The sequence below is a fragment of the Nyctereutes procyonoides genome, unplaced genomic scaffold (assembly GCF_905146905.1).
Source record: "Nyctereutes procyonoides isolate TBG_1078 unplaced genomic scaffold, NYPRO_anot_genome, whole genome shotgun sequence".
In the NCBI taxonomy this organism is placed as follows: Eukaryota; Metazoa; Chordata; class Mammalia; order Carnivora; family Canidae; genus Nyctereutes; species Nyctereutes procyonoides.
In genome coordinates, this window is record NW_026575133.1 from 6,459,956 (window position 1) to 6,487,925 (window position 27,970).

The 27,970-nt window shown below is 36.7% G+C and overlaps 1 protein-coding gene across 6 annotated transcripts in view; it reads left to right on the forward strand.

Moving 5' to 3' along the window:
- BTRC (beta-transducin repeat containing E3 ubiquitin protein ligase) overlaps positions 1 to 27,970 on the forward strand; it is a 182,105-nt gene that overhangs the window by 17,944 nt on the left and 136,191 nt on the right. The gene's annotated exons all lie outside the window — the stretch shown is intronic.

Sequence of the window (27,970 nt, forward strand, 5' to 3'; positions counted from 1 at the left end):
TATTCTGTGAATATTTATTAAGATTTTTATTTATTTGAGAGAGACAGAGATCACGAGCTGCGGGGAAGGGCATAGGGAGAGGCAAACTGAGCAGGGAGCTGGATGCGGGACTCGATCCCAGGACCCTGGGATTATGACCTTAGCCAAAGGCAGACACTTAACCAACTGAGCCACCCAGGCGCCCCTCTGTAATTGTTTTAAAAAGGAGCTTGTGCTAATAAATCTTCGTGGTTCTTAATTAAGAGTGAGATACTGTGAAATCTATAAAGTCTCAAGCCCTGTGACAAAATGAGAGTATTTTTTTTTCTGGTGGCCTTAGGTCTTCTATAAAACACTTGTAGATTTTATTAAACTGAGGAGATAAGCAAATGAAAAATATAAATATTTGGTCAACCTATACTTTTTAAAATAAAGCAAAATAAGTGAAAAACACTTGTCGTCATGATCAACATTCACCGATTTCCTAATTCTGGTAGCATAGGTCAGTGGTATGATTTTTAATAACTTGCTTATTCAGGAAAATAACTTAGATAAAGGAAAGGAGGATATTCCCTTGAGTAATAATATTTGACCCTCTCCTGCTTCTTCTCTTTTCTTTATAAATCATCTCAAACAGCAGTCTGTATTTTAAGAAGCAAACCAAGTACTGCTAATTAAATGTTTAGTGTTTATTTTAGTTGATTATTAGCTTGAGGTCAAATTTGTTTCATGAGTAAATATGGAAGAGTTATGGGTTTTTTTACACTTTGGACAAATGCTTGCTGATCATTGGTATGTTACTCTATTTCTTGAAGCTGGAATGTAATTTCCTTATTTTTTAATTTTTTTAAAAAAGTACTTTATTTATTCATGAGAGACACAGAGAGAGAGGCAGAGACACAGGCAGAGGGAGAAACAGGCTTCTTGCGGGGAGCCTGACGTGGGACTTGATCCTGGGTCTCCAGGATCACGCCCTGGGCTGAAGGTGGCACTAAACTGCTGAGGCCACCCGGGCTGCCCTGTAATTTCCTTATTTTTAATGACTGTAGAAGTTTACAGTTACTGACTCTTTGTTTTGATGTTAGTAGGCATGTGAGTACTTTCTTTGTTACCAAGTCCTCAGTTAGGAAATAGCTTCCTGATTATAACTTATTTTCCTGGGAAAATATAGTCCTCTTTGAAGCAGTTTCCAGTAATACATTGCTGCAGAAATAGACTGTCAAGTAATGGCTCCAGTGTAATTTAGAAAAGGTGACTTAAAGTAGAAGAACATTGATGCATCTGTTTTTCAAATTGCAGTTAATTATAATGACAGCTTATAAGATCTACTTCATTTTCTCTTGGACTCTTGCCTACATATACAAATTTTATATGAGATTTGAGTTAAGAATGGACAATTTTTTAAAAGATTTATTTTGTTTTATTTATTTTTTTTTTTGAAAGAGAGTATGCACTTGCATGAGATGGGGAGGGGCAAAGAAAGAGGGAGAATCTTAAAGCAGGCTCCATGCCCAGTGGGGAGTCTGCCAGGGGCTCAATCTCAGAACCCTGAGATTATGACCTGAGCTGAAGTCAAGAGTTGGACTCTTAACTGACTGAGCCACCCCAGCACCCTTATTTATTTATTTGAGAGAGAGAGAGAGAGAGCTGGGGGAGGAGCAGAGGGAGAGAGTGAATCTCAAGATGATTCCCTGCTGAGCACAGAGCCCCACATGGGGCTGGATCCCAGGACCCTGATATGACCTGAGCTGAAATCACTCAGATGCCCCACCAACTGAGCCACCCAGGTGTCCCAAGAATGGACAGTTTAAAAGTTATCCAAGTGAATTAGTTGAAAAGAATCCTGGTTATCAAATCATACTTGTAAAGGTTTTTCACACCCTCCAGTGATATCCAGTTTTGACATTTTGAAAATGAGAACGATGCTTCAGTTTTTATCAGAGTTTGAGAATAGAAATTCTTTATGTAGGTATGTGTCATCTTTGATTATATGGTAATGTTCTGAATATCCCTTTACCCAACACTTTTAGCTGATGCATACTGCATCAGTAAATTATATGATCCTTGTTCTGTTCATAGGTGGTCATGTTAAATGTTTCTTAAGTATTCTTAAATGTGTTTTACCAATATTTATGGAAAAATATAATCTTTGAAAGTGTTCATGTTAAAGAATTAGAAATGATGTTAACTTCATTTGGGCCTATTTCTCTTGCAATGTGTCCTTAAAGTGTAGGCACAGTATATAAGAATTCATACGTAGAGGATCAACTGAGACTTTGATTTAAATGTATTATAAATTATAAATGGAAAGCTGCATAAGATGCTACTTTTTTTTTTCAAAGAAGCTTCTTTAAATGGTTCTGTTAAGTGTAGGAATGTTCTGATGATTATCTTTTTAATTAAAATGAGAAATCTTTGTTTAAAGTGGCATTCTTTTTTTACGGCCTGTTACAGTCTCTGTAACAATCATTTCTTAAGTCTGAACGTTTTATTTCCAGGAATCCATTTATATAAAACTATGTTTAGACTTAATTAAGGAACGATTCTTTCAAAGCTTGTAAATAGCCAGGGAAAAAGGGACCGAAAATAAAACTGACATTCACATTTAACAAAATGATTGTTACAAGGTATGTAATAAGCTATAAAAATACAATAAATCCCTTTTTATAAGAGTTCATATTTTTTGATCCTTGTTTTCAAGGGTATTTAAGAAAAATATCAAAGCTCTGCAAAGTGACATCTGTTTTACTGAATGGGCTAGTGATTACTTTTTTCTATAACAGTACAGGAGTTCTACCTGTCTTCTTGGTGTGTTTTCCTTGAAATACTTGTAAGCAGTTTAGGTTAGAATGTAAATTTTATGTTGTGCTACAGTGAAAACAAGACCTGGTTCCCATCTCACACTACTTTGTAGAAGTCATATAACATTGGGCAAGTTGCTTAACTTCTCTAAGTCTCATTTTCTTCATCTGGAAAACAGAGATGATAATGCTCTTCCTACTTCAAAGAGCTATTATGGAGACTAACTTAAATTATTGTAGTGAAAAAATTTTTTTTTTTTTTTTAGTGAAAATATTTTAGAAATTCTATAGGACTGTGAACATCCAAGCTATGATTCTTTATGACCTTGGGTGGTGATTGTAATAGTAGTCATAACAGCAGTAATATTGATAGCAGACACTTAAAGCTCAATATGTACCATGCTAGTTTCCTAGGCATTTGACATATATTAACTCATTTGATCCTTTCATCTTATTAGGTATGTATTATTATTATCCCTGATTTATAAATGTGGAAAGTGAGGCACAAAGAGGTTATTTACTCAAGATCATGCAGTTGGAGGAATATGGTTTTGAAGAGGGTTCGGATGGTATCAATCTTTTTTCAAATCTATAGAAAAATAGCGAGGAAAACATAATGATATACTCCTCACCTGGATTGATCAGTTGTTTACATCTTGCCACCTTGGGTTTTCTTTCTCTGTATAACTGTACTTGTATTTTTACATCATTTGAGCATTGTAGACATCTTTATTTCACTTTCAACATATATTTCCTAAGAATAAGAGCATCGTCTTTCATAACCACAGTGCAAGATTTCACTCAGGAAATTTAACAGTGATAACATTTTATTATTCAATATACAGTTCATATTCATATTCCCTAATTGTCCAGTGATTTCCTTTATAGCTTCTTCTTCTAAACTCCATTTTGTGTGTGTGTTGTGGGATACAATGACATTATATATAGTTATGTCTCTTTAGTCTCTTTTAATTTATAACAGTTCCCTAGTCTTTTTTTTTTTCTTTTTCATGAAATTGACATTTGAAGAGTGCAGGCTAGTTTTTACAGAATGTCTCTTTTGAATTTGTCTAATTATTTCTCCATCATTATTAGATGCAGGTTAAAAAAATTTGGCAGGAATACATGTTGTGATTTCTTTTTTTTTTAATTTTTATTTATTTATGATAGTCACAGAGAAAGAGAGAGAGAGAGAGAGAGAGAGAGAGAGAGAGAGAGAGAGGCAGAGACAGAGACATAGGGAGAAGCAGGCTCCATGCACCGGGAGCCCGATGTGGGATTCGATCCCGGGTCTCCAGGATCGCGCCCTGGGCCAAAGGCAGGCACCAAACCGCTACACCACCCAGGGATCCCCATGTTGTGATTTCTTTCTCAGTGCATTCCATGAGAAGTTACATCATGTCAGTTTGTTCCTTTATTGGTGATACTAAGTTTGATCATTTTATTAAGGTGTATTTGTAATTAATAAGTGCTTAGTGGAGTGAAATTTGGAAACTGTAAATATCCTACTTCCTAGCACTGTTTATCCCTATAGTTTTAGCATCCATTGATGATGATTCTTCTGTGGTAGTTGTAAAATTAGCCCATTTATCCTTAGGCCGTTCCAAATCATTTTTTCTTTCTGCATGACTGAAACGGTGACTTTTTTTTTTAAGTTTTTATTTATTTATTCATGAGAGACACAGAGAGAGAGAGAGAGAGAGAGAGAGAGAGAGAGAGAGAGGCAAAGACACAGGCAGAGGGAGAAGCAGGCTCCATGCAGAGAGCCTGACGTGGGACTTGATCCTGGGTCTCCAGAATCAGGCCCTGGGCTGAAGGCCATGCTAAACTGCTGAGCCACCTGGGCTGCCCCATGGTGACTGTTTTTTTTACTTACTTACTTACTTACTTACTTACTTATTTATTTATTTATTTATTATTATTTTTTTTTCATGGTGACTGTTTTATATTTGGGGAAGATACTGTGTAGACCTCATCACTTTTACTTTTGTTTTTGAACTTAGACTAATTAAATGTACATTTTATATTCTAATTTGCAAGTTGTATGTTTTATAATTTTTATCTTTAGTAGAAAAGTCTAAAGCTGCGTGAAGAATTAGGTTCAGTTTTTAAAGGCTTGTGGTAGTACAGACTGCATCAGGATTTCCTGGAGCGTTTGTATTTTCCATTCAGTAGACCTGGGGTGGGGCCTGAAGATTTACATTTCTAGTTTCCAGATGCTGCTGCCGGTTGTGGGACCACAGGTTGAGTGCTGTGGTGGCTTTTATAGGCCAATCAAGTCAGCATTTTGCTCATAATAATTTGGGCTGTTTTACACTTGTTAGGTTTCTCTGGTAGACATGAGAGTAGTGTGGATATAGAATAGTGGAATAAGTTGAAGTTTGCATTAGTTAATTTTTTTGTTTCAAGTTTCTATTTAAATTCTACTTAGTTACATATCAGGTAATATTGGCTTCAGGAGGAAGTTTGTATTAATTTTTTAAAAAGATTTTATTTATTTATTCATGAGAGACACAGAGAGAGGCAGAGACACAGGCAGAGAAAGAAGCAGGCTTCATGCCGGGAACCCAGTGTGGGACTCGATCTTGGGACTCCAGGATCACACCCTGGGCCGAAGGCAGGCCCCAGCCGTTGAGCCACCCAGGCATCCCAAGTATTAGTTAATTTTGATAAATGTTGGAAAAATTGTGGGAATTGGCTTCTATTGGCTATAATTGGCTACTATTACTGAATAGGATCTCATTAACCTGGCTAATCCTGTATTGACTGTATTGTAATAAAAAAGGCTATAGGCTATTTAAAAGCTTATTGTGAAATTTATGGTTGTTGAATTTTCTTTATTTTACTTAATGAAACACTGATCCCTTAGTTTTGATGGAATTAGATGACTAGTGGGCTGTTTGGGCTTTCATATCTTAAGTGATCTCTGCATACGTTTCAGCAATTTGGTCTGTTAAGTCTGTGTAATTAGTAAAGTAAGTGGAATGTTTGTTATGTCATAGAGATATTTTCACTTTTGCGGAATTTGGCCAGTCAGCTCTCTTCCCTTGCTTCCATTAGAAATACTTTTAAACATCAGAGAGAAAAGGATGACCTTAATATTTGCTTTCCAGACTAAATCCCAGCTTTGAAGCAGTTATTTCCTTCCGAATAAAAAGTTTAATTTCACGCCCTGATTAGTGCTAGTATGTGCAGGTGGATATTTATTTTATGCAGCTAAACTGATCTGCTTTTGCAAATTACTTGCCAGTCAGCAGAGCTATAATTTCTTATGAGTAGTTGGTGGTAAATTATAGTTCTCATTAGTAAGTTTTGTGTGTGTGTGTGTGTGTGTGTGTGTGTGTGTTTAAGTATGTATTTATGAAGTGAGTGGGAATCAGTCACCATATTTTGGCTGGTCTAGGATTGAACTAATAGCTTTTTTTCAAAGGCTCCAGGATTGATGAATTTGAACAGTCCCAATTAATTATGTAAAGCAGTAGGAAAGAGTGAGATCTTGTTTCACTTAATGTGAAAATCTACTCAGGACCTAGGAAGAGTGATGCTTGGTGAAAAAGACCAAAGCATAGATTATCTTTCTTACTGAGAAATGGAATATATTGTAGTTAAAATTTGAGTGTATAGAAAGGCTTAAAAGTAAGGAGATAAACTGAAGATTTTGAGATAGTACATTATTGAACTCAATTTTTTTTTTAAGATTTTATTTATTCATGAGAGACACAGAGAGAGAGGCAGAGACATAGGCAAAGGGAGATGCAGATGCTGGCTCCCTGCAAAGAGCCAGATGTGGGACTCGATCCTGGAATCCCGGGATCACGCCCTGAGCTGAAGGCAGGACTCAACCGCTGAGCCACCAGGCATCCTTGAACTCAATTTTTAATTGTTTAATTGAAGCCATGAAGTTTTTAATTTTTATTTATTTTGTTTGTTTTTTGAGTAGGCTCCACACCAGATCTTGGGCTTGAACTCACAATCATGAGATTAAGAGTCATAATGCTCTACCCACTGAGCCAGCCGGTGGCCCCCATTTAAAAATTTTTTATCTTTAAAAATTTAATTTAGTATTTATTTATCTATTTTTAAAAAATATTTTATTTATTCATGAGAGAGAGAGAGAGAGGCAGAGACATAGAAGAAGCAGGCTTCTCTCAGGGAGCCCACTGTGGGACTTGATCCCTGGACAGAAGGCCGATGCTCAACTGCTGAGCCACCCAGGCATCCCTAATTTAGTTTTTATTTTTATTTATTTAATTTTATTCTTATTTTTATTTTTTAAAAATATTTTATTTATTCATTTATGAGAGACACAGAGAGAGAGAGAGAGAGAGAGAGAGAGGCAGAGACATAGGCAGAGGGAGAAGTAGGCTCCCCACAAGGAGCCCTACCCAGGACTGGATCCTGGACCCCAGGATCATGCCCTGAGCCAAAGGCTGATGCTCAACCACTGAGACACCCAGGTGTCCCTATTTTTATTTGTTTTAAAGTGAGACTGACTTTTGTTGTACTTGGATTAAGAAAGAGTGATGAATCAGAGGTAAATTTCTATTTCCTTCATAAGTGGGTCAATTATTTGCCTTAACTAAAATATCAAATCTGTGTGGGGTCATAGGCTTTAAGAGTCTGCAGGTATCATCTAATTAAAGATTTCATAATCTTTTTAAATCATGGACCTCACTAAAAATCTTTTGTATGTCATGAGATACTCTCCCTACGTATTGTGTACAAACACACAATTTTTTTTATTTTTATTTATTTATGATAGTCACACACACACACACAGAGAGAGAGAGAGAGAGAGAGAGGCAGAGACATAGGCAGAGGGAGAAGCAGGCTCCATACACTGGGAGCCCGACGTGGGATTCGATCCCAGGTCTCCAGGATCGCGCCCTGGGCCAAAGGCAGGTGCCAAACCGCTGCGCCACCCAGGGATCCCCCCCACACACAATTTTATGAGGTTCAGGGATCAATGAATCCTATTCCTGGATCCTCGATTGAGACCCTGATCGAGCCTTATTTTAATGTTATTATATAATCTATTTTAATGAAAAATCTTCTGTGGTTGGTAATTATTTCAATATAACTAGTTCTGACTATTTTAATAAGAGTATGACTATCAGATCTGAGGTTTATCATAAAATGTCATTTTGAGAAGCCAATGAAATGTTGAATATGTTATTTGGTAGTGTTAGGAAAAATGGCACCGAAATGACTTGGCTAGTGATTATCAAAAATCCCACAGGATGTCCTGTTCTTAATTTTCTCATTCCCTTAGCCACCCAGGCAAGCAGCCATAATTTATCCCTGTCTATGATGATGGAATTTTACTTGTCAGGGATATATGGAGAGATACACTTAAAGCCTTTGATTGCTAGCCTTACTGATATTTTCAAGATCTTTCCATTTTTATTACTTTTATTAAAGAAATAGTGTGTGTGTGTGTGTGTATATATATATATATATATATATATATATATATATATATATAGAAATAGTATGACCAAGCAAATGCCCAGCAAGGACAGTTTACCCCAATGAGTGCACTTTATATCTAAGAGTATTTGGAAAACACTTTTCTGTCAAGGTCAGCTGTAAACACTTGTCACCATGTTCAGTTATTTATACTGTACAGTCCTGGGAGGACTGGGAAACATCATTTTCTCTTTTTCTTCATTCCCTTAAGTTATCAGCATTGGGAATGCTGTCCACTTGGTTAGCTCATTCAAGAAACTAGTTCATTATCATTTTAGATTACTTTGGGTAAAAACTTTGTTTGGATCATAAAGTATGACTCCTTCCTATTAAAAAACTAGCAAACAGAGACCCAAAGAGGTCATGTGCCTTGCCCCAATTTAACAGTTGATGACAGCCGATATTAGAGCCCTCATTTTCCTTATCCAAACCTAGTTGGTGCTCTTTTGACTTATTTGTTGTTTCCTCCACTGGAGGGATTATGATTGATAGATGAAGTGTGTGTGTCAGTACTTCTTGGATTTAAGACAACCTTTTCTACAGTCATGAGCAGAATCTCATATTTTCTTTTTTTTAATTTTTATTTATTTATGATAGTCACAGAGAGAGAGAGAGAGAGAGAGAGAGAGAGAGAGAGGCGCAGAGACATAGGCAGAGGGAGAAGCAGGCTCCATGCACCGGGAGCCCGATGTGGGATTCGATCCCGGGTCTCCAGGATCGCGCCCTGGGCCAAAGGCAGGCGCCAAACTGCTGTGCCACCCAGGGATCCCAGAATCTCATATTTTCTACTAGAAACTTTATAGTAGTTTCTAGTCATGAGCAGAATCTCATATTTTCTACTAGAAACTTTATAGTTTTATCTTTTATATTTAGAACTTTAGTCTCTCTAGAATTGATTTTTGTGTTTGATGTGAGGAAGGCGTTCCATTTCATTTTTATCCATATGGATTTCCAATGCCCCCCAGCACCATCTATTGGAAGAATATGTTATGTACATATTCTTCCAATAGAAGAGTGATCTGCTGTGCTCCATCATAATTTATGTTCTTACATGTATTGATTTGTTTTTGGACTCATTATTTTGTTCTCTTATGTATTTATCCCAGTGTCAGAATCATACAGCCTTATTCATGTAGCTTTATAATAAGCTGTGATATATGGTAGTTAAGTTCTCATACTTTGTGTTTCTTCAGGAGTTGGTTATTCGTGGCTTTTTATACCTTCATAAATATTTTACAGATAACATGTCGAGTTCAACAACAACAACATAAAGGCAAACAGTAATAAACCCACTGATGTTTGATTTAATTTTGATAGAAGCCGAAATATCAAGTTATTTTAAAAGTATTTATTTTTGGATGTGTGAAACATGCAATACAATACAGAATTTAAAAAGTAGAAAAGGATATATCAAAAAACTTTCTTACCCATTTTTTTAAAGATTTTATTTATTCATGAGAGACAGAGAGGCAGAGACATAGGCAGCTCCTCTCCCTCCACTTAATTTGGTAGGTCTCAAGAATCTGCATTTTTTTTTAAGGATTTTATTTATTTATTCATGAGAGAGCCAGAGAGAGGCAGAGACACAGGCAGAGGGAGAAGCAGGCTCCATGCAGGGAACCCAGTGTGGGACTTGATCCCAGGACCACGGGATCATGCCCTGAGCTAAAGGCAGACTCTCAACCGCTGAGCCACGCAGGCATCCCCAGGCGTCCCTTTCTTACCCATTTCTTATCATTCAGTTTCCCTCCCCAGAGGCTACCATTTTTTCTCATGTCTTATTATTTTGCCAGGTTTTTATTTTATTTTATTTTATTTTTTAAAAAAAGGTTTTATTCATTTATTCGTGAGAGACACAGAGAGAGAGGGAGAGTCAGGCTCCATGCAAGGAGCCCGATGTGGGACTTGATCCCAGGACTCCAGGATCACGCCCTGGGCTGAAGGCAGGCACCAAATTGCTGAGCCAACCAGGGATCCCCTTTTGCAAGGTTTTTAAAGTAATTTTTCTAGGACTCAACTAGAGACACCTAAAATTAGTTAAATACTAAATTTTGATAACCTTTGGCCAGGTAAATGGCTTTTTTTTATGTTAATAGCAATGGGATTTAATGAAAGAACATTTTGCTTGTTGAGTTAGACCATTTAATAAGCATTTGACCCTTAGATAAATCTATATGCTAGCGTTTCTTAGTTCTTAGTTCTGGGGCCTCTCCCATTTCTTCTCATAGTTTCTTCCTGGGTGATTTTATCTGTTTCCTTGGTTTTCCACAGTTTCAGTTACCTGTGGTCAATTCTTCCTTCTGATATGTTGTCAGAAGATCAGTAGTAGCCCAGCACTACCTCAAAATGCCTACATAATTCACCTCACTTCATCTTATCACATATGCATTTAGTCCTCTTACAGTATCACAAGAAGGGTGAGTACAGTACAAGAAGATTTTTTGAAAGAGAAAACATTAACATACCTGTTATAGTGTATTGTTATAATTGTTCTATTTTATTACTAGTTATTTGTTGTTAATATCTTACTATGCCTAATTTATAAACTAAATCAAAGGTATATATGTATAGGAGAAAGCATAGTATAGATAGGGTTTCAGGCATGCACTGAAGGTCTTGGAATGTTTTCTTTCTTTCTTTCTTTTTTTTTTTTTTTTGGAATGTTTTCACCATGGTAAGTGGCGGGGGCTACTATACCATCTGTGCTGATGACTCCTAATATACCAGTGATACCAACTCATCCTTTTATTCTGACCCCTAGATTTATATATTTAACTTACTATCCACTTGAATGTTGCATAGTCATTTCAAATTTAATATATCAAAAATAGAAATCTTGAGTTTTTTTTTGTTTGTCCATTTATCACCATTTATCCAGTTTCTAAAGCCCCAAGGGATCACCGTTCTCTCCTCATTTTTCCTTTTTCTCTCTTTTTTCCTTTCTCTAATATCCAGTCCCTCATTACATTTTTGTTTTATTTCCAAAATAGATCTAGATCTCAAAATCTTCCACTTCTCTCTGCATTTACTACCATCAACTTACTATAAATTATTGTTTTTCTTTTTTGTCAATTTTTCTTTAAATTCCATTAATTAACATAATGTATTATTAGTTTCAGAGATAGTGGTCAGTGATTCGTCAGTCTTATATAATATCCAGTGCTCATTATATCACATGTCCTCCTTAATGTGTTTCATCTGATACTCCATCCCTCTCCCTCCTCCCCTCCAGCAACCCTCAGTTTGTTTCCATGATTAAGAGTGTCTTGTGGTTTTTCTCCCTCTCTGATTTCATCTTGTTTTATATTTTCCTCTCTTCCCGCATGATCCTCTGTTATCTTTCTTAAATTCCACATGATTGATATCCTATGATAATTGTCTGATTGACTTACTACCCTCAGCATTATACCCCCTATCTAGTTCCATCCACGTTGTTGCAAATGGCAAGATTTCATTTTTTTTGATGGTTGAGTGGTATTCCATTGTATACATATGTCACTTCTTCAGCCATTCATCTGTCAGTGGACATTGGGCTCTTTCCATAGTTTTGTTATTGTGGACATTGCTCCTATAAACATTGGGGTGCAGGTTCCCTTTTAGATGACTAATTTGTATCTTTGGAGTAAATACCCAGTAGTGCAATTGCCGGGGCATCGGGTAGCTCTATTTTCAAGTTTTGGAGAACTTTCATACTGTTTTCCAGAATGGCTAGGCTACACCAGCTTGCATTCCCACCAGCAGTGTAAGAGGGTTTCCCTTTCCATGCATCCTCGCCAACATCTGTCATTTCCTGACTTGTTAATTTTGGCCATTCTGACTGGGGTGAGGTGGTATCTCATTGTGGTTTTGATCTGTATTTCCCTGATGCCAAGTGATGTTGAGCATTTTTTTTTATGTGTCTTTTGGCTATTTGTATATCTCCTGTGGAAAAATATCTGTTCAAGTCTTCTGCCCATTTCTTGGTTATTTGTTCTTTGGGTGTTGAGTTTGGTAAGTTCTTTATAGATTTTGGATAGTAGCCCTTTATCTGATAAGACATTTGCAAATATCTTCTCCCATTCTTTCAGTTGTCTTTTGGCTTTGTTGACTGTTTCCTTTGCTGTGCAAAAGATTTTTATCTTGGTGAAATCAAGATAGTTCATTTTTACCTTGTTTCCCTTGCCTTTGGAGACATGTCTAACAAGAAGTTGCTGTGGCCAAGGTCACAGAAGTTGCTGCCTATGTTCCCTAGGATTTTGATGGATTCTTGTCTCACATTTAGGTCTTCATCCATTTTGAGTCTATTTTTGTATGGTGTAAGGAAATGGTTGGTTTTGTTCTTCTGCATGTGGCTGTCCAATTATTTCAACATTTGTTGAAAAGACTAGACTGTCTTTTCTCTATTAAATATTCTTTAGTGCTCTGTTGAAGATTAGTTGACCATAGAGTTGAAGGCCCATTTCTGGGTTTTCTTTTCTGTTTTTTTGTGCCAGTACCATACGGTCTTGATGATTATAGCTTTGTAATAGAGCTTGAAGTCCAGAATTGTGATGCCACCAGGTTTGATTTTCTTTTTCAGCATTCCTTTGGCTATTTGGAGTCTTTTTTGGTTCCATACAGATTTTAGGATGGTTTGTTCCAGCTCTGTCAAAAAAAGTTGGTGGCATTTTGGTAGGGATTGCATTGAATTGCTCTGAGTAGCATAGACATTTTAACAGTATTTGTTCTTCCAACCCATGAGCATGGAACATTTTTCCATTTCTTTGTGTCTTCTTTAATTTCTTTCATGAATATTTTGTAGTATTCTGAGTACAGATCCTTTGCCTCTTTGGTTAGGGTTATTCCTAAGTATCTTACGGTTTTTGGTGCAATTGTAAATGGGATTGACTCTTTAATTTCTCTTCTGTCTCATTGTTATTGTATAGAAATACAACTGATTTCTGTGCGTTGATTTTATATCCTGCCACTTTGCTGAGTTCCAGCAATTTTATGGTGAAGTCTTTTGGGTTTTCCACATAGAGTATCATGTTATCTGTGAAGAGTGAGAGTTTGACTTCCTTGCCAATTTGGATGCCTTTTATTTCTTTTTTGTTGTCTTATTGCTGAGGGTAGGACTTTTAGTACTATGTTGAAGAACAGTGGATATCCCTGCTGTGTTCCTGATCTTAGGGGAAAAGCTCTGTTTTTCTCTTTTTTTAAAAAAAAAGATTTTTATTTATTTATTCATAGAGACACAGAGAGAGAGAGGTGCAGACACACACAGGCAGAGGGAGAAGCAAGCTCCACGCAGAGAGCCTGACGTGGGAATCCATCCCGGGTCTCCAGGATCACGCCTTGGGCTGCAGGCGGCGCTTAACCGCTGCGCCACTGGGGCTGCCCTCTGTTTTTCTCTATTGAGAATGATGTTTGCTGTGGGCTTTTTATATATAGCTTTTATGATATGGGTATGTTCCCTCTATGCCTACACTGTGAAGAGTTTTTTTTTTTTTTTTGTGAAGAGTTTTAATCAGGAAAGGATGCTATACTTTGTCAGCTGCTTTTCAAATATCTATTGAGATGATCCTATGGTTCTTGTCCTTTTATTAATGTAGTGTATCACGTTGATTGATTTGAGGATATTGAACCATCCTTGCAGCCCAGGAATAAATCCCACTGAGTTGTTGGTTGTGGTGAGTAATCCTTTTTTTTTTTTTTTGAGTAATCCTTTTCATGTACTGTTAGATCCTACTGGCTAGTATCTTGGTGAGGATTTTTGCCTCCATGTTCATCAGGGATATTGGTCTGTAATTCTCCTTTTTGGGTCTTTGGTTTTGGGATCAAGGTAATGCTGGCCCCAGAAAGAGTTTGGAAGTTTTCCTTTCATTTCTATTTTTGAAACAGCTTTAATTATAATATGATGTCCTTCCTCATCTCTTATTACAGTCTCTGGTTTAAAATCTAATTTGTCTGATAAGAATTGCCACCCCAGCTTTCTTTTGATGTCCATTAGCATGATAAATGGTTTTCCACCTCCTCACTTTAAATATGGAGGTGTCTTTGGGTCTAAAATGATTTCTTGCAGACAGCATATCAATGGGTCTTGCTTTTTTATCCAGTCTGATACCCTATGTCTTTTGGTTGGGGCATTTAGCCCATTTACATCAAGAGTAACTATTAAAAGTATGAATTTAGTGCCATTGTATTACCTATAAAGTCACTGTTTCTGTATATTGTTATTGTTTCTGTTCCTTTCTGGTCTGTGTTACTTTGGGGCTCACTCTTTGCTTAAAAGATCCCTTTTAATATTTCTTGCAGGGCTGGTTTAGTAATCACAAATTCTTTTAGTTTCTGTTTGTCCTGGAACCTTTTTTATCTATCCTTCTATTTTGAATGACAGCCTAGCTGGATACAATATTCTTGGTTGCATATTTTTCTCATTTAGTACCCTGAATATATCATGCCATTCCTTCTGGCCTGGTGGATCTCTCCAGATAGGTCTGCTGCCAGTCTAACGTTTCTGTCCTTGTAGGTTACAGACCTCTTGTCATGAGCTGCTTTCAGAATTTTCTCTTTGAGATTTGCAAGTTTCACTATTATATGTTGGGGGTGTTGACCTATTTTTATTGGTTGGGGGGTGTGTTTGTGTGCCTCCTTTTTTTTTTTTTTTTCCAGATTTTATTTTTAAGTAATCCCGACATCCCACATGGGCCTCAAACTTACAACCCTGAGGAGTCACATGCTCTATCGTCAAAGCCAGGTGGCACTCCATTACTTTTAATTTATAATACTTTTCTAACTATTATAATCATTAAATCCAATTTCCATAAGGAGTCCTAGTGATCTTTCAAAAATCTAAATATAAAGCTTTTCATTATCTTTTCTTTGCACTTAGGCCACACAGGATAAAACTGACTTTTGTTCTGCCAGGCAGATCTGGTTCTACCTACCTCTTTCACTATCTGATGCCAGTACTCCCACTCTTCAATTATGGTCTAGTTACACTGGCATTTTGCCAAACTCTTGGCAAGACAACTGTAAAGCGTTTTCATTTACTGTTTTCTTTGACCCTGGCTTTTTACTTAAATCCTTATTGTATCTTTTGTGTCTCAGTTCAGATGTCAGCTCCTTAGAGACTATCCTATCTAAAGCAAATGCTCTTCCATTGTTGTTTCAACTAGAAAATAAACTACATGCAGGTAAAGTTTTGTTTTGCCCTCCAGTATATCTCAGTGCATGGCACATGTTAGGCAGCAAATAAATATGTATAAAATCATTTATCTTCCATATTTCTCATCTTCTAAAATGGAGGTAATGGTAAATAGCCCATCCTACCTCATGAAGTCTATTTTAGGCTCCTCAGAGTAAATAAGTCTTAATATTACTGCTTTAGTTTTGATGTCCCATATAACTTTTGATAAATGAGTTTTCTTTTGCTTTTTTCAAGGCATTAGAACAGATTTGAGAAAGTGAAAATTTTAAAATCCTGTGAACTTGATTTATTTATTTTTTTTTAAAAAACACTTGTAAGGGGGCAGCCCGGATGGCTCAGTGGTTTAGCTCCACCTTCAGCCCAGGGTGTGATCCTGGAGACCAGGGATCGAATCCCAAATCAGGCTCCCTGCATGGAGCCTGCTTCTCCCTCTGCCTGTGTCTCTGCCTCTCTCTCTCTCTCTGTTTCTCATGAATAAATAAATAAAATCTTAAAAAAAAATAAAACAGGGGATCCCTGGTTGGCTCAGTGGTTTAGTGCCTGCCTTTGGCCTGGGGCGCGATCCTGGAGTCCCAGGATAAAGTCCCGCTTCGGACTCCCTGCATGGAGCCTGCTTCTCCCTCTGCCTGTGTCTCTGCCCCCCCCCCCTTTCTACCATAAATAAATAAATAAACAAACAAATAAATAAATCTTAAAAAAATAAAACAAAACACTTGTAACGATTTATATACTATCTCTTTTCTAATTTTTCTGTCCCTAGCAACTTCCAAACATTTTTCAAGTGATCACATCAGGTAGAACACAGTAACTTTATACTTTTGAAGTCATGTGGGTAATTCAAATGTGTATTTGGATGCTTGTGTGAAAAGAGGTAAATATAAATGGTTCTATATCATATTGAGAAACTGTACTCTTGATTATTAAAGTTTTTTTTTTTTTTAAGATTTTATTTATTCATGAGAGATACAGAGAGAGAGGTAAGAGACACAGGCCGAGGGAGAAGCAGATTCCATGCAGGGAGCCTGATGTAGGACTCGATCCCCGGGTCCCGGGATCACACCCTGAGCCAAAGGCAGACGCTCAACAGCTGAGGCACCCATGCATCCCTGATTATTAAAGTTTTATTTTTTTTTTAAATTTTTATTTATTTATTTATGATAGTCACAGAGAGAGAGAGAGAGAGGCAGAGACACAGGCAGAGGGAGAAGCAGGCTCCATGCACCCGGAGCCCGATGTGGGATTCGATCCCGGGTCTCCAGTATCGCGCCCTGGGCCAAAGGCAGGCGCCAAACCGCTGCGCCACCCAGGGATCCCTGATTATTAAAGTTTTAATGAACATTTTGCCTAAAGAAATTTTCCTGAAACTATCTGTATATAACCAGGATTTCTTGATATGGCATACAATCTGATTTATATTTAAAACAACTTGAAGAAGTCACTATTTATCCTATATGCCAACTATAGCTCCTGCCGTATGAAATATTAAGAAAAGGGATCCCTGGGTGGCTCAGCGGTTTGGCGCCTGCCTTTGGCCCAGGGTGCGATTCTGGAGACCCCGGATCGAATCCCACGTCGGGCTCCCGGTGCATGGAGCCTGCTTCTCCCTCTGCCTATGTCTCTGCCTCTTTCTCTCTCTGTGTGACTATCATAAAATAAATAAAAATTAAAAAAAATATTAAGAAAATATTAACTACTTTAAGTTTTTTTTAGTTTCTGTTTGTTCTGGAACCTTTTTATCTATTAAATATTCTAACACTTGGGCAGCCCCCGTGGCACAGCAGTTTAGCGCCACCTGCAGCCCAGGGCGTGATCCTGGAGACCCTGGATCGAATCCCATGTCAGGCTCTGCATGAAGCCTGCTTCTCTCTCTGCTTCTCTCTCTCTCTCTGTGTCTCTATGAATAAATAAATAAAATCTTTAAAAAAATATTATAACACTTGAGGAATTAGGTTAGATTAAAATAATACTTTGAAGAATTAGGTTTGGAAAATCATGTAATTTGAAGCTGACATATTGTTCCAATATGTTCCAAATTTGGAACATATTTTTGGATTAGAAGTGTATTCAAGTGGGAGAACTACTTTTTTGAAATTTATTATTTTGGAGTGTATAAAGAGACTACTCTTTGGAACTAGAGACTAATCATTTGAAACATCTCGTCTTTGGAACTAAAGACCTAATTTGCTAGCAAATGGAATTTATAATACTAAAACATGGTACTGCCCACATTGTCCTGAGTCAATTGTTATGATTAATACCAAAAGGAAAATTACCTTTGTTTCTTAGCATGATTTCAGCCCTCCTAGTTCAAGCATCACAAAGTAATACCCCTTCTTGTTCACCAGGTGTAAATTGGAACTGATTCAGGGACTCTATAAAAATGGCAAGGTTGACATGTGCCTTATTTTGCTAAATTCTTTAAAAACAAATCCAAGTGATCTTAATTGTTCCTGCTTCTGCAGAAGACATGATAATTATGTGAGAATTGATAGTTATGTGAGGAGAGGTGTTAGCTAACACTACAATGGCAGTCATATTGCAATATAAAAAGTCTCATCAATATTTTGTAGATCTTAAACTTATACAATGTTATATGTTAATTATATCACAATTAAAAATAAATAAATCCAAGTATCTTGTTATTTAGAACAATGGCCTAACCAGAAAATAATTTTGAGTACCCATCGTTAGGTATTTTTATTTGTTAAGTTACAAATTGCAAATTGTATTCATGCATTACTATCATTAGCTATTATATCAAGGCACAGTATATATACTTACAGCAGGGTATGTGCATTATATATACTTTCTGGATATAAATTGTGAGTAGTGTATATACATGCATATAAATAGTGTACATAAATTCATATTTTAGATGGTTACTTTGATATTGTCTTTGGCTCACTTTTTTCATGTATGGTTAGTATAGTATTTTTATCTTGTAAAGTGACTAGTGAAGGGCTCCTGCAAGGAATTAGAGGATTACTTGACAGTTTATTTAACACTAGATTATTTTCTTTCTTTCTTTCTTTCTTTCTTTCTTTCTTTCTTTCTTTCTTTCTTTCTTTCTTTCTTTCTTCTTTTCTTTTCTCTTTTCTTTTCTTTCTTTTCCTTTTCTTCTTATATTCTTAAATCCTGAGCACTACAGTTTTTTGCAGTATGTTAAAAGAGAATAAATGGGAGTTGGGGGGGGTGCTCTTTCCAACCTGTTTGTGTTGTGGACTCCCAGTCTCCCTTCCTTCCCAGTTTACAAGTTACATTTGAGCATCTAACATCAGATCAAATGAGGGAACTAGTGTCAATCTATGTTATAAAAATCAAGATATTTTTTTAAAGCTAAATTAATTTGAATAAAAACCTCCTTTCCCTTCTGAAGGGATCTGAAAGGATTATCTTGCTTACCACCTGGCATGTGTACAACTCACTTTGGGAAACAACTGGCCTAACACAACTGGCCTAATTGTGGCAGAATTGAGTTCTTTGCCTTTTTTCACATTCTCTTCAAATTTCATACATCATTGAAAGGCACTTGAATGAGAAAACTAATCCTTAGAAGAAGCATTACCAGTATACTACATTGTATAGTATGTCCTTCTAAAACTAACTGTATGGCTAGGATTTTGTACCTAGGTCTTCCTTTATTCCAAGACTTTAATAACTAAAGATTTTATGGAATATGGACATTGTTTAGTGGGACAAAGGGAGATATTTTCATCTCAGTTCTATTTGGAAGAACTTTAGAAATCACTGCGTTATATCTTGGAGCATGAGAGAGAGTACACATAGATCTCTTACACATATATGAAATTCTTACACTTTTGTACTTTTTGCAGCAGACAACTGGCTGGGCTTGTGAATTCCACTTTGCTTCTAATAATGGGCACTAGTTTATTCCTGAGATAAGAGCTTTTGTCTCTTTAAAGACTCAGTTACCTAGTATCAAAGGTAAAGCTAAAAGCAGGTTCTTCCTCTAATCTCCTTTCCACAAAACACATAGAGATCATAGACTTAGTTATGAGTAAAACGAAAGCAAACTACCTCTTTCTTTAGGAGCAGAGAGGAGAAATAAGGAAGTCCCTAGCCCAGACGGAGTAAGGGTTAAAATTCTTACCACTCTTGACAGGGTACAACACATTCCTGAGAAGAGTGGTAGGGGCATGTCCCAGTAGCCTGTAAGTCCCTATGGAGTACATGGCTAGACATGTCAGATCAGGGCAGGAATAGCAATTCCGCCAGTGAGTTCCAGCAGGTGTAACAGCAGTAGCACAGATCTGAATGCATGTCAGCTCATAGCCGACTGCCCTGGAGATGAAGCCAAAGGCTTTCTTTTAAGGGATATTCTGGATGAGTCATAGCTTTTGCCAAAAATGCCAGGCTACACATGCACAAATAATTCACTGATTCTGTCAAAGTGCATCACAACAATCCAGTTTTGAGACACATGATTTGAACAGCATTAGTGCCTAAATTCACATTATTACAGTCTAATAAAATTATATCATCTTGCTTACAGCCTAGGACCTACTGGCTTCAGCTAACTTGGAAGTCATTGGAAGGTAGCATGTCTTAGGGTTGTGTAGGCTTTGCAAAGGAGGATTTTCTTGAGGTTCCCTACCAGTAAAACAATTTAAGGAAAGAAGAAAGCTGGATTGGAGAGAGATGGCATGTCATATATGATTTTAGCCCAGTTTGCTTGTTTAATTTTCATAAGAGGGTCTAACCAGTTCACTTAGATTGGAATCTATTTTGTGCTAGTCTCTCTCTTTTTTTCAGCTTCTATGCTGTTCCTACCCCTTCTTGAACTCCTCTTGTAGGCAGTGTAACCCCACTGTTGCTCCAGTGGCTTTATTTTCATTATCATTGTCTTGGAGTTTTCCTTATTGGAAAGGATTTTATTTTTTATTTATTTATTTATTTTATAAATTAATTTTTATTGGTGTTCAGTTTACCAACATACAGAATAACACCCAGTGCTCATCCCGTCAAGTGTCCCCCTCAGTGCCCGTCACCCATTCACCCCCACCCCCCGCCCTCCTCCCACTCCACCACCCCTAGTTCATTGGAAAGGATTTTAAAGGAAAGATCTTGAGCCAATCATTTTTGCTCTTAACATTTGCAGACTCTGTCACCTATAGTCCTTAAAAAAACAGGTGGCTAAAAACCAAATTGTTAAATTGTTATTTCAGAGTTTAGGTAAATAGTGGATTTTTTCCTTTGAAAAATGAACTTAAGAAAATGATTGTACTATGAAAGACTAAGTTTTCTTCTGATCCACAGGTTTAGTTAAATAATTCTATCTTTCAGATCATTGCAAACTACAAAATTTGTTAAATTATCTCAGCTGTGATCAACATTAAAATGTGTCTTGTTACATTAATATGTGAAATCTATCCTGTAAAAATACTATAATATTATAAATAATCTTTTATATGCCTGTAGGGAACTAAAGGAGAATTTAGTAACATTTGCATATTTTCTCCTTAAATAGTAATATTTCCATGTTTTGTTTGTAAGCAATAAATATGTATATATATTCATGGATATTCATGGATATTTATGCTGTGGGAGAAGTTTTTTTAGTATATCTTTGTCACCTGATCAAGGGGCTAAAAGATCTGAACTTAGTGATGTAAGCTATTAAATTAAGATAACCTTTTGCATATACAAAGTCCTGTTATAGCAAATACTAGTACAACAAAGGGTTTATAACAATTGAGTTTTTTAAAAACATACTTTCATGTCCCAGCATGATGGTCCTAGTAATGGAGATGGTGGCCCAATAGCCAAAATACTTAAAAATTTTACGTTGTTGGTTTAGAATAATAAATGTTCCCCCCCCCCTTTTTAAAGTTTTTTTTTAAATTTATTATAGTCAGAGAGAGAGAGAGAGAGAGAGAGAGGCAGAGACACAGGCAGAGGGAGAAGCAGGCTCCATGCACCGGGAGCCCGATGTGGGATTCGATCTTGGGTCTCCAGGATCGCGCCCTGGGCCAAAGGCAGGCGCCAAACCGCTGCGCCACCCAGGGATCCCTAAAGATTTTATTTATTCATGAGAGACACAGAGAGAGAAGCAGAGACTAGGCAGAGGGAGGAGCAGGAGCCATGCAGGGAGCCCAATGTGGGACTCGATCTGGGACCATGGGATCACACCCTGAGCCAAAGGCAGACGCTCAACCGCTGAGCCACCCAGGTGTCCCAATAAATGTTTTTATCTTTTGTATGAATGTGAGTTTTTATGAATACTCAATTTATATTCTAAAAGAATTTGAACTGAAGCAGGATTCTACTATCATAGAAAACCTTTGATAAGAGGTAAAAAGATTTTTAAGTATAGCTTACATAGTATAAAGCCCGCTACTCCAAGCTGATGTATTCATACCAATTGATGTGGGATTACCACAGCAAGGTAAGTGGTGTAGAACTATCTTCATTCTCGATCTACTTGGGACAGGTATTAATTAATGGACACTTTCCCACAGCTCATAATCATGAGGATGTTGTTTTTTGTGGAAGTCTGTATGAAAATCAGTCACTACTAATGGCAGACAGTCTTTAGATGTCAGCAGATATCAAGGTTTTTAATGTTGTTTGTTTTCCTATGATAAAAATATCAAAATAACACCTCGAAAGATTTTAAAATTGGGTATTATTTAAATGAAATTTTTTAAGGATTTTATTTATTCAGAGAGAGGCAGAGACATAGGCAGAAGGAGAAACAGGCTCCATGCAGAGAGCCCAATATGGGACTCTGTCCCAGGACTCTGGGATCATGCCCTGAGCCAAAGGCAGAAGACGCTCAACCACTGAGCCACCCAGGCATCCCTAAATAAAATTCTTATAAATTCTATTATTCACTTTCTTCATGGGGAAATCTAGTGTTCTTAAGATTACAATACTAAAATAAAGTTGTCACATATTGGAGAAAAGGAGAATAATTGTGTTGTTATGGCAACTCAGATGGGGAAAATGAAAACACCACAGATAAGCTGTATCCTGTTGTCATAGCAACCATAGTTGTGAAAATGATTAAAGCTAGTCTAGAAAGGATGTATTGCAACATTAGTCCATTGGAAGTAAATAGTGTAAGAAAAGACAGCGAGAATTGGTTTTAGACAAAAGTTAAATCCCTCTGGTGCCACAAGTTGCTAGTACCACTGCATGTAGACAGATACCTGTCCTTTCTAATGATATTTCAACTCCCTTTTATTGCCTCAGATCATAATGATGGTCTAAAGGAAGGTAAATGTAATAGCTATATGAAAAGTTTGTGAATAAAGATTTTTTGGTAGCAAATTTAGAAGTTGAGGTCGAAATTTTGTTATTGAAAGTGGTTTTTTTGAAACAATAGTAGAGTGTTTTCCTCCCCCCCCCCCCCCCCGTCTCTTACCCAGGACTTTATTTCCATCCTTTTCCATAACCCCTCTCTGTATCATTTTAGTCTTGTGTTGAACTGTGGCATAAACACCTAATGTCGTGGCAGTTTGTAAAGCATCAAGTGCAGCATGATTGTAGATGAACAGATGGGTTTGATGATACATGATAAGCATCCTGTAGGTGTGGAGAAATTTATTTTAGCTATATCTTTCAAACTTTCTCTGTAATCAAAGCTTCTTAATTGTTATTTTAAATGCCATTATTTCTTTCCTAACTTCTAGTTGCCCACCATAGCAAAATATTTCATCCTGGTAAAGTGGAGACATGTTAGGAATAAAGCTGAGGAAAGCGGTGCTCTTTGTTCAGCATCTGGCTGCTTGCACAGATTTTTGTGGTAATGGAATCGGCATCTCTCTATTAGAGTATCGATCTGCTGCATGGTAGGTACTGTGTAAAAGAAGTATCTCAGTAACAATGTATTGAAGTGGTTTAAGAGCAGTTTATGTTACAAATGAGGTGCAGGAAGATGGAGTTCTGCAAGACCTGTAAAACTAAGGGCCTTATCTAAAAACTGCAGTGTCGAAATACCCGTATTTTTGTCTATATTTAATTGCAAATAGTCAAATACTACCTGAACCTGAGTACACTAATGCCATTACCCTTTTGACCTTTTGTAGAGGTTTTTATATTTAATGTTCTTGTGTTGTAGTGTGAATATAAGTCAGTTATGAGAGATAATATTGACCATAAGTAATCTATTATTTTCAGCCACAATCCAAATATTAATGTTAATTTCCTTGGTTTTCATAAATAAGCTCTGTACTTTAAGCATTGCCCAATTTTGCCTGACTAATCAAAATCTGTTCCTTTATATAGGCATATGGAAGGAACCTCTTTTTAAAAAGCAGAAAAAGGGACATCTGGGTGGCTCAACGGTTGAGTGTCTGCCTTTGGCTCAGGGCGTGATCCTGGATTCCCGGGATCAAGTCCCATATCAGTCTCCTTGTATGGAGCCTGCTTCTCCTCCCTCTGCCTGTGTCTCTGTCTCACTTTCTGTGTCTCTCATGAATAAATAAAATCTTTTTTAAAAAAAATAAAAAGCAGGAAAAGATGGCAGGAAAGAAGAGAGAGCTAGGGTTTTTTTGTTTGTTTTGAAAGATTTGTAAAATACGCATCCCATTCTGCTGTTACTTAATAGTAGGAGGTCATGTATGACTCATGTGATATATATCAGACAACTTCAGTTATTAAATGGTTCAGATATAGCAAGCCCTTTAATGACTCCATCAACAAGTTAGCTAACATTTCGTAAAGGAGTTTGAAAATGAAAGTGGAACATAAGTGCCCATATCCCGTTGTGCCTAGGGACCATAATACCACTGGGAGGTATCCCATGAATTTGAACCTCCCTTTCTCCTAACTTATCTTGGAACAGACGTTTTTAAAGGTTTCTTTGTAAATATGTAAAATGTATTCTATTAAAATCTGATGCACTGATTTTTAGATTGGTGTCTTAAAGTGGGCAGTACCATCAGGTTGTACATTTGAGACTTACTGATTTGTGTCTTGGCTTGTGATAAATTGGATTGTAAGATTGGGTACTTTATTTTCTTGGAAGAAAAAAAATATTAGGTATATTCATCACTCCCCATTTCACAGTTTCTTGTCACATTTCACTTGCTTCAGAAATATTCATTTTGTATCCTTTTTGTGAATATGTAATTCTTAATACTGATGTCCTGAGAGGAAGGGGAATTTCTGATCTAACCTAAATAATAACCACACCATCACAGAAAATGTCCTCATAACACATCAAGCAATCAAGTAGCCAGTAAACCTATTCTCCTGCTAAATTCCATAAACTGGATGGGGAGGGTAGATAATCTTCATTTTTGTTACTTACCAGGGAACAGGATACTTGATCTTTGAAATGGTTATTTATTTTCATATATTGTAGCTGCCAATCAGCCAGCCATTTGCAAATAGTGGAGTAAACACAGTGCTGAAAACAAGTTTCTTCTCTGCTGGTCTGTGGTGCCTAGGAAGTCAGGTGTAATATGCCTACATTTATTTATGTAGTCTTTTACTCTCTTTCTAATGAGCAAGTAATTTTCTTTTCTCTACCCCTACACAAAAGTTAAATTAAGGAGTACCCAAGAAGGCTGGGATACTTGATTTGTAGTCACTGAAATACTGTTTGGTATCTGGGTACCCATTTCATGGGCAGAGTTTCCCTCTTAGCTAAGAAGAAAGCTCCAAATAGTTATCCTTTTGAACTCATTATTAGAGCAAACACATCTGTAGAGAGGGGGATAATCTGGAAGTGTGAGGGTTTGTCTCCTCTCCCCTGACCTCCCAATTAAAGGATTTTACTCTGTGGCTTCTTTTGCTTTTTTTGCCTGCCAAGTGAGGGATAAGAGCTCTTGTTGCTCATACGGCAGCCAGTCTGCCTTGATATGTGGATTATTAACATGGCACCAGCCTCGGTTGATTCATAGAACCATACTGGCAAAGGAAGCTGTTACAAATGTTTTTCTTCAAAAGGCAGACTGCTTCAACTTCTTACTTCTCTAGTTACAAATCAAGCTTTTTCTTTCCTTTCTTCCTCTACCCCTTTTTCCCTTTCCCGACCATTCCTCTCCCTTATTCTTCCCTCCTTCTCTCTCCCAAAATTAAATAAAGCCTAACCCTTCCAGTGAGCGCTGCAGATCATTTGAAATTTGTATAGCAAACCCACATCATCAAATAATTGTGTTAACCCCATGATTCTAGCCCCTTAACTGTGGCCTGTTATTTCACATAATATTTAATGGCAGTACATTCTAGGCAAAAAAATAATTTGGACAGTCTCAAGAGTTAATTACAATGGGATTTGACTTGAATTTAATTCAATCAATGGAATCCTGTATAACCAAATAATTTCTTGTGGCATATTTAAAAGGTCTTTAAGTACAGGAATAGGAGAGGAGTTGTAAAACTTAATCTGAGGTAATTGCAGTTTTTACACTTTAGTGAGTAAATGAGACTTCAGAAATAGAGGAATTCTTTTACTTAGCATAAAGGTGATTTTTTATTAACGTACAAAGTAAATGTGAAGAAAATGTAAGTGAACATCCTTACTTTTTGTTCTGTTATGGGGAGAATAAAGCTAACCACCCTGGCGCATGCATAAATATGTTTACTAAGATGTTGATTTCCTGTAGATGGTATTAAAAATGACTTATTCGTACAGAAAACATGTGGCAAAAAAAAAAAAAAAGAAAAAGAAAACATGTGGCATCTAGGTATTAGGTATTATGAATACCCTTCTTCTGCTATGTTGAATATTATATGTGATTAAAAAAAAACAAAATTGTTCTTAGTTTTCAAGTTCAGTCAATCCTCACAGTAAGATCAGCTAACAGACAAATATATAAGATTTGTTATATTGATATATATGATAGAAAAACAAAAATTTATTGGTAATTAAAAGAAAACCAAAATGTCATGTTAAAAAAATTGAACTATAGTCTCTACTCTGAGTTCTCTCAAGCCAGTGACTTTCTTTTTTTTTTTTAAGATTTTATTTATGAGAGCACAGAGAGAGAGAGAGAGAGAGAGAGAGAGAGGCAGAGACAACAGGCAGAAGGAGAACCAGGCTCCATGCAGGGAGCCTGACATAGGACTCGATCCCAGGTCTCTAGAATCAGGCCCTGGGCTGAAGGTGGTGCTAAACCGCTGAGCCACCTGGGCTGCCCGAGCCAGTGACTTTTTTTTTTTTTTTTTAAGATTCTATTTATTCATGAAAGACACACAGAGAGAGAGGCAGAGACACAGGCAAAGGGAGAAGCAGACTCCATGCAGGGAGCCTGACACGGGACTCGATCCTGGGACTCCAGGATCATGCTCTAGGCAGAAGGCAGGCGCTAAACCACCGAGTCACCCAGGGATCCCCTCAAGCCAGTGACTTTTAAGAGCTTTTGTTTTGTTTACTGAAACAGACTAGTGACAGTGTTTTTATAGAAAGTTATGAAAAGAAGTCTATATTAATTTGCTTTGGGTCATTCTAGTCTCTCTGGTAAATTCATAATTAGGAAGGCCTTTTAAAGACAATGTTCTAGTCTCACAGGTACACAGCTACTCCATATCTGGTAAATCTAAATTCATATGTGAGGAGGTTATGTTTTTTTAAAGCATATTATTTACACAATTCACTGGAATGGCTCCTTTGGAAGTAGGGTGATTCTCTTATGTAATTATGTACTTAGTAACCCTGTGCTACACAGCAGTAGAAATTCAAGTAAGAATAATTTACTGCTTATGCATAGTTATTAGAATTTTAAAGCATTTGTTTGTTCAAAATTCTAGTTTATCAGTGTTATATTTGACTAATTGCATGCTTAATAGATAATAATGAATAAAAATTATTTTAGAAAGCATTCACGTTTGAATTTTAGTAGTTCTAAATAAGCACCAGGAGCTACTATCTTACTTCCCCTTCACCTTACTGTTTAAAGGGATTTTGAACTCTTTAGTCCAGATTTTGTGGTGAATGTAATAATTCCTAAGAAAAATCTGTATTAAAGAAAAAGAATTCAATATTAGAAGTGTTGTTGATGGGCTTAAATAAATCACAGAATTATGGAATTGCTGCAAGGTACTGTCAGGAATATTTTAATCTATTCCATTTTACCAGTGGAGAAGCTGAGGTGCATGGAAATTAAGCGAATTGCCCAAGAACTTACAATTGATTTGAGGATAAGTCTGCACCAGAACCTGATGTCATTTCTCCTGGGTTAGTATCACATTTCCTCTCAGTTGTCATGATAGTTCAACAGTTCATTTCACCAGGGATTTCTTGAACACTTTTGTTATGTGTACAGCACTGGCCTAGGCATCCAGGGATTATATAAAAAGTGTGAGTTTATATGATCTAACAATAATGATAGCAAACATAATATTTTACATTTTAAATTTTTATTTATTTAGTGTTTTCCAGTGTTTTATAAATATTAATGTGGTAGCTAAATCTTTAAATCTAATTATTTACTAAATTATAATCATCTTAAAGGCAGGACTGGTTTTGTTTTCATAAAGTTAATCTAGTCATTTTGGAAGGCTTAAATTAAAAAAAAAATTTCAAGCATTGATGGCATCATTGGAATAAGCTTCCCATGGTGTCTACTCTGGGAATAGTACT